The following is an 11,332-nucleotide window of genomic DNA, read 5'->3' as shown; positions in this document are numbered from 1 at the left end:
AAAGCAACATAAACGTAGGCTGTAACTTTTTGTATCTGCAAACAGACATCTCACTTGGAGAGAGACACCAGTGCTTTGCATGTTATGGGAGTTTATAATCATAGAAATAATTCTTTATGGTTGATTTAAAATATCCACTGTGATCAAGCACCTAGATCTATTATTTGAAGCTCCAGAGATAAGTTTTTGCGCTATGTCCCCATGTTTGTATATATGTGCACATATGTCCAAACACTTAAAACATGCTTGCTAGTTGCATGATTTCATACCACAGTGCATGAGTATTTGTATAGCATTTGTAAAAATGATTCAGATAGGCCTCTTGCTATTGATGCACTCTGATCTTGAAGCCCAAAAATTTCATTCTTGTGGGGACAGTGGAACGGGTGTGCAGAAAGCACAGTGTGAGTGACCTTTGCTGGTCTGTGTGCATGACAGTAAGTGCTGCTGCAGGGTAGAACATAAGGTAATAATGCTGGAATAAACTAAATGGGCTCACACTAGTGTTAATCTTGTTTTGCTTAAATTGTTAAATTCTTTCAAAGTCTAGGGAAAAAGAAGAGTTTGTGTCCTTGGGTTTTGTGACCTCTCCTTCACCCACCCTCAAGTTTTTCTTCTGTAAAATTATGAAAGGGTGTTTTGGGTGCAGAGGAACGTTTTCTGTAGGATCCTTTTTTGGGTGTTTCATCTGATTTTCCACTAATGCTGTCTCTTAGAGCCGATGACAAGCAAGACAAGCCAGTCAAAGTTAGGTCTGAGTAAGAAGCAAGCAAGGTTTTAAAGAATTATCTGTAAATAGATGAGATCAAAAGGGTATGTTTCATCATGTAGCCCATCTCTGAGCCAAAACAGGAGTGTTGCTAGGAATCTTGTGTATGGGGTACAGACTTGATTTCAGCAACAATGCAAAAATCAGCTTTCTTTATGCTGCCACTAAAACCAATTAATATTTAGTGTTTAAAGATTTATTAGCTTTTTAAAATGTTGGCCGTGATCCTTTTGCTTTAAAAATAAATTAATGTTAATGTCCACTTTCAAATGCATTCATGACAAACCCAGAGTTAAAAAGTCTCTATAGCAGATGAATTACTAAATTAACTTCAATTTTGGTTAAATGTTAATTCCAAGCACCAAATTTTAGGTGACTGAGAATATTTTTGTTTCCTACAGTGGTGTACTTCATCTGGGGCTTTTTGGTCTCATGAGGATTTCTGGTTAGTGCAGGTCCAAGTTTATTTTACGAAGCTTTATTTTGTAAACATTCATCAGAAAGATCCATTTGCTTCAGCTGGCTTTTATTTTCCCCATTTCCTGTACTTTTACACTCAGCTGGCTGGTGTTGAAGGGAAAATGCATATTCTTGTGACTTGCATGAGAACAAAGCTGTGATGAGACTCATTCTGTGGACTGAGCTTCCTGCCCGCCATGACTCGAGGAGATCATGGTCACGAAAGCATGATCTCCTATTTTGAAAATGTAAACTCTTAGCCTCAGAGCTGCAAAACTTACCAATGTCAGCCTGTGAAGTGCTGGCTTCCTGAGACGCAAGGAGCCTGGTCGCTGGGAATTTTGCACTGCTTCATGCCATTTCAGTTAGGTGTTAACACTGACTTCTAGTGGTGACTGAAAAATTAATTTTCTTAACTGTTTTAACATTGGTATAGCACATGTAGCTTTTAAACTTATAAAGTTTAATTTTCTGTTGGGATATTGTCAGGAATAGATGCAACCTGAGTTTGAAATGCTGTCTGAGCACTACCCTACACAACAGAATTGTATTTAAATCTGCTTGTAGTGTTTTGGTTTACTTGCTTGATCGGTTCACGCTTCCTGCAAAGATCTGAGATATTTGGGATTTTAAATGCGTGACTGTGATGAAAACGAATGCTTGCTTGGTGGCTTGTTCTCAGTTTGAAAGGAGGTGTAATAGGCCAGCGTAACTGATTGGGAAATCTGGATTGTAACCGAGCATACAGAGCAGGTGCCTTTTTAGTTGGTTATCACTCTGCAAGGCATCATCTTTGACAGTGTTCTGGCTGTGAGAATCGCTTTAAATCCTTACTTGAATTTCTGTAAGGAGAACTTGGAGATTCATATGAAAATAATCTCTTAGCAGACTGAGTAAAATTACTTCAGTGCACATCAGATAATTCATCCTATTTGTAATGTTCTAGTAGCGGGTGGCACCATGGTAACAGCATGTATTACGGCTTCTCCCTCCCGCACCCTGACAGCTGTGGTGTGATGATGCTTGCCTTTGGTGCATCATGCTCAGTGCAGGCATCTGTAATGAGTTTCATTGCTTCATTAATGTGAAATGGAGGATAAGAGTCAGCACGAAGGAATCCAGTGTGCCTTTACCCTGTGACTACAGGGAGTAGTATATCAGCCAAGGGCATTTTTATCTTTCGTTGTTTAAAAAGAACAGAAATTAGAAGCCTGGAGGCAATTGGTCTCCAGGGTTAGCAAAGCCATGAATCTTGTAACTTTTAGTTTCACTGTAGTTTTACTGGTGTTAGCGAAGTACTGCACAGAAATACAATAATGTCCCTCTAACTAGCCCCAAAGTGGTACTCGCTGTGCTCCAAGAGACACAGGTACTATCAAACCAACACGTCTATAATGAGGTTTATATACAATATATATTTAACAACTGGTTGGTTGGGATCTGACTGCACAAGCACGTGTTTTTGCATATAACTTTGCAAAGCATGTTAAAAAAGCTTAATTGATAAATTTACTTCTAACTGCAGTTTGGAAGAAGTTAAAAGCATGGTGGGGCCATTGTGCTTGAATGGTCTACAAAATTAGAGAGAAAAGTTATTAAATGGCCCTAATGTGTATTTTCTTGCAGTGAGAAGAATTAAGAAGAATGCCAGGACAAAAAAAGGAGTGTGCAAACTACTTAGTGGGGTGGGCGTTTCGTGCTTTTTGAACAGATGAGGTAATCTCTCCCAGTTAATGAAGATGGAGGGAGGTTCATGGAGCTAAAGGCATACTTCTAGCTGTAGATACTGTGTTTTTTTTTTTTTGTGCTAGCCAAATGATTTCTGTAAGCTGTATGGAAGGTGGAGCCTTTGGAGGCCTTCAGACGTTGGTCCTCACTGGCTCAGGTTGGGCTTCCTTTGAGCACTTCTGCTAAAATACGTAGCCAATGGGTAACAGCATCTTGTAAGTCCCTCTGTATCCCATAGCCAGTTTAAGTGAATTGCTACAGGCTCCAATAGAACTGATTCCCCTTTCTATTAGTCAAGAGACAAAATTGAGATTATTATGCATAGAGAACTTGTAAAGACTGTAAGAGAGGAGAGCTTGGAGTCTATAATATATATATATTTGCTTTGAAAACTGTTCTGAGTCAGTATTTTTCCTGCAGATCTGAATTCTTTGCTTAAGGATATATATCAGGTAGGTCCTTCATGTGTTTTATATCACTGTCTAAAGTGACCCAAACAAATCCAAGACACTAACTTTGGAGAAGTTTAAAGTGGGAACAAGATCAGACTTTGATCTTGTTAGGACAAGTAATGATATTTACCTAGCACTGAAAAAGATCTAAGATCCAATCTCTGCAAGGATATCACTAACTGAGATGCTAAACTTGTCTTAGGAGTGGCTGAGGACCTTTAATATCAAGTAAGATGGAGATTATTTTTCTCATATTTTTCAGTTACTTAAAGTGGAGTTAGAGATTCTTCCTCTGAGATGGTATAATGATTGGTGTAGCTACACACAAAGGGATGTGAAAGAGGGGAAGGAAAGCTTTTCTGCGTGGGACGCTGAAGATTCAAAGAACAGCCAGTAGGGTGATGGATGAGATGTGTGTGGAGCCATAACCTTCTTGGTGAGGACATTTCACTCACTGTATCTTAAATTAAGGCCATGCTCCAGCACAGCTTTACCCATGACTGCAGTCCCTCCAGGGGTGTATCTGCTCTGTTGTGGGCTTACCCACGGCCACATGCTTTGAAGTGCTCTAGCATGACCTCATGCACATCCACTGATGGTTCGAGGTGTACCTTTTCCAGCATGGACTTATCCTTGGGCCAAAATCCCTTCAGAGGTTTACCTGGTGTGGCACAGATATAACCATGGCCACAGATGCTTCAAGATGTACCTGCTCTGGTGTGGACTTATTAATGGCCACAGATGCTTCGGGGTGTCCTGCTTCTGTGTGGATTCACCTATGTGTCACAATCCCTTCGACTTGAGCTCCCACTGGAGTTCCAGCCTGTCAGTACAGCAGCACAGAAACAGCAGCAATGCTGTTGGTATCTGCCAGCCCAGTCGCATCGCCATTGCTGTTATCAAAATGTTCCCAGGCACAGCAGAGTAAGATGATAAGCAGCAGAGCACTATAGGAAGCAGCAAAAGCAAAAACCAGCCGCTGATGAGCACTGGACTCTAACATACAGTAAGGCAAGCAAGCCCCGTGGCAAGCACAGGAGCCTGCCTATTGATTCATAGCTAAACAGCAATAACAGCTATAAACTTGATCGAGCAGATTTCAATCAGATCTGTCATTATCTTGAATCCTTTGAGCCCTGCATTGGGTGTCAAAAAGGAGTGTTGTGGCTTAACTCCAGTGGGCAACTATGCACCACACAGCTGCTCACTCACTTCCCTCCAGCACTGGGGTGGTGAAAGAGGCAGAAAAGACCTTAACTCTGTGTAAGCACTGCTCAGCAATAATGAAAACATCCTTGTATCATCAATGCTGTTTTCAGCACAAATCTAAAACATAGCCCCTTACTAGCTACAGTGCAGAAAATTAACCCTGCCAAATCCAGCGCGGTAAGCTTCATAGGATCTTAAAAGAGCCAACAGAATGTCCTGGAAAACACTGATTTCTGACCTGAGAAAAACCTTTTTTTTTTTTTTTTTTTTTTTTTTACATTGCCATACCATTGAGGCATGCTCTGGCAGCAGTGCCCAGTTTAGTGCTCACGTTTTGCCTCACAACCGTGATATTTTGGGGTTGAATATTTTCCTCAAGAAGCTAACTCCTGGAGAAAATCCCTGACAAACAGCTGGTTTTGGAGCTATTTAAATATCTAGAAAAGAACCTTTTGCATTCAGGCATTTGATTTGGCTCCAGGTATGTATGCATTCGATTTCGTTTTCACAACTAACCCTGACGTTGCCATGTTAACAGAGAGGGGCTGTGTCAGTGTGGCAGCCCCTCACCATACCTGGGAAGTGGCTGAACTGGGGAGGTGGAACTGGGAGAACTGGGGTGTCCTCACAACAGCCACGAGGTGGGAGCTCCTGATTCTGGCAGGAAAGATGGACCTCAGCCCTTCTGCATGGGTGGCCTTTTGCTGTGGTGGGACGAAGGACAAGGCTGCTTTTCTGGAGGAAAGACCCCTCCTGCCAGCCCGCTGCCTGTGGAGAAAGCCGGGCCCTTTCTGTTGCAGTGATGACCGTGAGCTCAGCGCTGTGCAAGTCCAGCCTCCAGCTGTGAATATAGAAGACAATCTGAATTTAAATATGGACACGTTTGTATGTACTTACTGCAAAGATAATTGTTCGTAGTTCCTGTAATGTCATGAATATGGGCATCGACACAGGAGTCACAAGGCAGGGCGTTTGCTGCCTGGCGAGGGGGTGAACTTGCTGCGTTGCCTTCAAACAGGTCTCCAGCGGACGGCAGAGCCAGACGCTGAGCAAAAATGGAAAAGTCAGGGTGGAAGCTTGAAGGATGAGGACAAAAGGCTGATGACACGGTTTGGGTTACTTGAGGATAACTGATTTCACAGGTGAGAGCGGGCCTGTCACTGTGACCGATCATGCAGGACGACTGCGGAAGGGTCCAGAGACCTCGGGGAATGGCACCCGAGGGGCTTCAGCGCGGTGCAGTGAACAGACGAGAGGAGAGGGGTGAGGACGTGACTGGCAGCTCTTGCTGTGAGGAGGGGTGAAGGGGCTAAAGGAGCCGGGGACAGGTAGCGACACCCCTGTGCCGAGCCCGCGGGTGAGCAGGTGGCAGGAGGGGTCACGGGGGAGGGGGAGGCTTTTGGCAGCAAGGGTTTGCCTGGCCCTCGGCCAACCGTTCCCGGCAAGCTGTGCCACGAGAGGGAGCCCCTGTGCCCGACCGCGGGAACAGGAGGCCAGAACCGCGCTTCTCCTAAATCCCGGTTCTCGCGTCCCCGGAGCCTCAGCCCGGGCCTCGCTGCCGGGGCAAGGCCTCTGCCTGCCGCTCCTTGTGCTCTGCCCGGCACGCAGCCATGGCTTTCGGCGCGGCTTCCCGGCGTTTCCCGTTGCCGTTTCCCTCTATGGCCGCAACAGCCCGTGCGTGTGACAGGGATCCCACTAAGGAGCATTCTCCTTGATCCTGAATTATAGACATCTCTTCCCAGAGGGCAGAGGTTGACACTTTCTTCAAACACCAAACAAACATTTTCTTATGAACTGTGGCAGTGTGATTGCTGTGCAACAGTGGAGAGTGCTTTTAATATTTCTCCGTCACTTCTCTCTCCGCTGCTGCTGCTGAAATTTCTTCTGACGTCCAAGCAAGATGCTGCTGTTAATCTTCGATAAATAGCCAGCTGGGATACCAGATATTAGTGGGGATTAAGCAAAAAATCCCTGGACACGCTCGCATTCCCTGCGCAGTCTTTTCCCAGCCGCGGAGTGCGCGTGCCCCTCGGAAGGTGGGAGATGAGCTGTGCCTCAGCGGGAGCGCAGGGGCGAGCGAGCAGAGCTCCTGGGGGCGTGAAGCACCAGTCATCGTGTTCTCCCCTCTTCGGTAAACTCCCAGCTATCCACAGAGACACCAGACCAATGTGGGCCTGTCCTTGCAGTGAGGAATGTCCCTGGGACTGTTGCAGGGAAATCCCAACCGCAGGGCCCTGCAGGCCCTTACGGCTCTCCAGAGCAATACGCGGTTCTCCAGCCTGTGGGGTGAATAACGTGGTCAGCCTTCCCTCTGAAGCAGCTTGGGCAGCTGGGAGAAGTCCGTATGGTGAACAGGTCCCTGCTGGGGTCTGAAGAGCAGCACCAAATACCGAGCAGGGCAGCGATGAAATGGCTGCTCCACGTGCTGGTGAATCACTTGGCTCGAGAGGGATGGGCTGTGGCACGTGGCACATCACGGCAGGCACAAACACCCTCTGTGCTGGGATGTCCCCATCAGGGGATATCAGCCTTCAGCGGAACTGTTTCCTCAGCAGGAATATTTTTTTTGGCTGTTGTTCCAGTTTAGGTTCTGCAAAGTCTGTATGACTCAGTTTTGGAACAAGAAAAAAACTCACCAAAACCAAGCTTGATTCTGTTATTGTTTGGCTTCAGTTTACTGTTAGCCAGGTGAGCAAAACAATTCCAGCTTCAGGAATCAATAAACTAACATCATGTTTAGCTAACCTATCATCTTGTTCCTCAATCAAATACAAAGTGATGCTAGAATTTATTAGTTCAGAGAGTTTTGCATTTCATTCAGCACGGTAGCAACCTCCTTTTAAAAATCTGATTAGCTGGAATTGGGGTTCTCTCTACTCACTGTTTGTGGAAGCTCTAGGCAGGACAAAAGTTGTGATTCCCTCTGATGGATTCTGTTTATTTTCAGGGAATGTACCAAATTCTGTTTGTCAAAACATATCCAGCAGCAAACAGTGAGTGACAGTTTCTTTGCTCACTACCTCTTTTCAGCTTGAAAGCTTTGTCCATACAGTTTTCTTCCTAAGGCTGTTTAGGTATTGTCTAGTCCTTGCCCTTCTTAAAAAATACACAACCCCTGCATGATTACCAGCTGCATGATCCTTTTCTTGGAGTAGAGCTTATTCTGTTTCATTTCCTGAATTTTGTGAAGAAGCTTATAAATTCTTTTTAGATATTTTAAATTGTCAGTTAAAATGTCCTATTCGTATGAAATCAAGACTTCTATTCCAAAGCTGACTTACAAAATCTTACTCTGTAAAACTTAGGAATGAAACTTTATTTTGTAAATGCAATGTTCCCTGGTTCCAGAAGCATGCTGACCTATCAAAGCATATGTGAGAGAAAAAAATCAAAATCAAAACGAAAATGCACACATTCCTGTGGGAAATCGATTCCAACAGCACAGCACTTTTCTAAGAATAATTATTCCACTGGAAGATGTTCAAAACTTGCAAGTTGCAACCAGATACCGGATTTTGCTTTTTACCTTCTACCCAGTCTTGCCCCAGCCTTTTTTTTTTTTTTTTTTTTCAGATAAGTTCTCAACAGCTTCTTTCAGTGTTAGTAAACCTTCCTCTGAAGTGTTTTGTTCTTCCGTGCCCATCTTCCCACGCCTTTTTCTGAGTTTCTTCTGAAACTAGGAAGGATCTGGAAATGCTTTGCACTGAAATCTAAGTGCCTTGAGGAAGCTCATATTGTACTTCAGTTGTGTTGTGGTCCCCAACCTGGTGTTTGTGACTGTGCTATGACACTTAAGTCTTTTGCTACAGTGGCTTGCTGCTTTTTAGATTATTCTTGGAAGAAGCAGAGGGGCAAGGACTTTTCCTAGTCCTGGAACTCAGCCAGTTTTGTCTGTCTTCCAGATTTTTTCAGTTGGAGCTAGCATTCTTTTTTTTTTTCTGATTAATACAGAGAGCAAAACATGATTTGTCCTCTTAATAGCTTCAACAGTATGCTTGAAACAGAGGCCAACACATTAGGAACCTGATGCAATACCTGTGGAAGAGCTAATTCTTTAACTATTTTCACCTATTTAGGAGCCTGCAAAAGTTAGTGGATATTTGTTACCAATTTAGGGTTTGGTGCTTGTGTGACTGTCCAGGCGTAAGGACTGAGTCTTATTTCCCGGTACAGCAACCGGGAATGGAATGCAACATTTTTGTGTGATAGGCAATACTATCAAATATCTACAGTCTAATTTTCAAAACTGTCTGTATGACTTCAGAATCCAGGTTCTATTTTTAGATGCAACTTGTGTGCCTGGGTGTACACCTACAAAAGATCTGTGCCTCTTTTGTACCTATCTCCAAAATGCAGATCCTCAGAACTCCTAAAATAATGCTGCTGAGCTGCAGTAGCACTGATGGCGTATGGCTCTTCTGTTTACTCCAGATGGATTCTCTGATAAGCATACGTTTCTAGGCAAGCAGCTGGAGTCTAGCTAACACCCTGCTAAGGTGTTCCTTGGCCTCCTTGTTCTGTGGAGGCTGATGTGACAGTTTTCAGAGCTATTTCTTCTCGTGTGGAACGCAAGCAGAGTAGGATAGCAACTGAGGAGGAGGTGTTGGTGTTTCTATTTCCAACAGCACAGTACTCATCTGAGTGTGTGAGAGACCCTGTTCAAATTTCAAGATGCTCCAGGGGACCTGAAATCTCAATCTCAGCTTAGTTACTCTGGAGGATTCTTCTCGGATGCTCATTGTGAGCAGAACTGCGCAGGAGGCTTTGGTGTGCCTGGGCAGGGAGGGGACGAGCTGGTGGTTTGTCTCCCTCTACAAGGAGAAGGAAAGCTGGTTAGAAAACAGTCTTTTGCATGGAGAAAAATCTTCCCTCCTTTGGGCTGTGGTTGGTGAAGCAGGGGCCCTGTTCCTCTCTGTTCCTGCCCTGCTGGCACCCTCAGCTCTTGGGTTCATCCACTCCGGTTCTGGATGTCCAGGTCTGTGTCCCTTGGCTGGGTATCTGCAGTAGAAGGAGTTGCTCTTTGCTGTCCCTCCTGCTCAGGGCTGACTCACTTCCTGTCTTCATAACTTCAAACCTTCCTGTTTTCTTTAACTTCTGACTGCAAAGCATCTAGTGAAGCCATCTATGAAGCTTGTTACAGAAATTGTACTGTGCTGCCTGATACTACTTTGCATCATTTCTTTTCACTCAAGTGGGCTGATAGGGCACCAGTAATTTTTTTTTTTTTCCCCCATTAAAATGCTGCAGTCATCTTATGAGCTATTTGCCACAAGCACAGGGTGCACGCAAGCCCAGGGCTTATCACAGGCAGCAGCGAGGCAGCAGAGGTGCTGCAGGCCAGGACTGAGGTGCGGCGGCAGGTCTGTGGGTGCACGGTAGCTTGTGCGTGGGTCTGACTGCGTTGGGCTGGCTCTCAGTTTTGCTTTCACAGCTGTTAAAGGCAGTCACAGCAAAATAGTTAAGCGAACGATAAACCTGAGTAGAGTAGCTCTGGCAGGGTTTCAGGCGCTAGGACGGGCAATCTGGCTGTTGTGGGGAACCCTGAGCAAAGCTGCGGGGGTTGTGGGCTGTTGTGGTAACATCCAAGCCCTCTACGCAACTACAGAGCGAAATTCTTCCTTTAGGATAAGAAGTATCTGCATGTACATGCACTCATCTACACAAACAGACTCTGGGGGGAAGGTTAATGCCTCTGTATGAATCTCTGCAGGCATTTCCTGCTGGGAACAATTCCCAGTCTAGAAAAACATGTCATGGAGGGTAGCTGCAGCTCTCCTGTCTTGGCATGTTCCTCCCTCTTTGAGCCTGGCCATGAGCAGAGCTCCTTGGCTTCTGGAGCCTGCACATCAGGACTACGCAGAAGGGCTGTTTCTACTGTCCCTTCTCCTCTCTGCTCCCCAGGCGAGCCTGATGTAGCTCTTCACTGCTTGCGTAAAATGTGGGAGCACTGTGTCCCGATTTATATGCCCATCACTGTGCGAAATAAGAATTAGCTAATCAAATCCTGCCTGGCTTGTGATATGACTGTAGCCTTTGTAAATGTGCAAAGTGGGCTATGAAAGGTGCATGATTTGTAGAGTATTTCCTAGGTTTCTCTGCCAGCCCAAATCTCTTTTGAATTGGATAGTTGCATTGGGTATTAAAGCAATGAGACAGAAATCGGTAGGAGAGGTTATAAAATTTTTCAGTCAACTCAGCTTAAAGAAACCTGACAACTAGATGCAAAAAAGTAAAAAATAATATGTTTATTTATACAGGGCTCTGTGTTCTAGAAAAAGACCCACAGAACTCATCTCTCAAGGGAAACCAAGTGAAAGTTTGCTTTTAACAGTATTGAGGGAGCAATTCCAGTTTCTTCAAGAACAATGTGTATTTTGCCATAGTTTTCAACGGGACCAAGCTCCAGCTCCTCTTGGAATTCATAACTCATGGTGTTATCTCACTATCTGTCACAAAGAAATACTTTAAGCGGGGATGGAAGATTTATGAAATCATGCAAGAAGTGACTGTATGTCTACTGTGCTTTCCTGAAGGCTATATTTTTGTGAAAGGTATTTTATATATAGGACTTGATTTATCTCTGATGCCTGCATGTTTTATACTGCTGTAAAGCTTTTAACTAGCTTGGGAGAGATCCTCCCTTCTGGGAGGACCTTCCTCCCCAGTGACAGAAGAAAGTCAGCTCTTTATATTCATACAGAATACAGCGAACAGC

The sequence above is a fragment of the Chlamydotis macqueenii genome, chromosome 14 (genome assembly GCF_036417535.1).
Source record: "Chlamydotis macqueenii isolate bChlMac1 chromosome 14, bChlMac1.mat, whole genome shotgun sequence".
Lineage (NCBI taxonomy): Eukaryota > Metazoa > Chordata > Aves > Otidiformes > Otididae > Chlamydotis > Chlamydotis macqueenii.
This window is presented reverse-complemented; position numbering follows the sequence as displayed.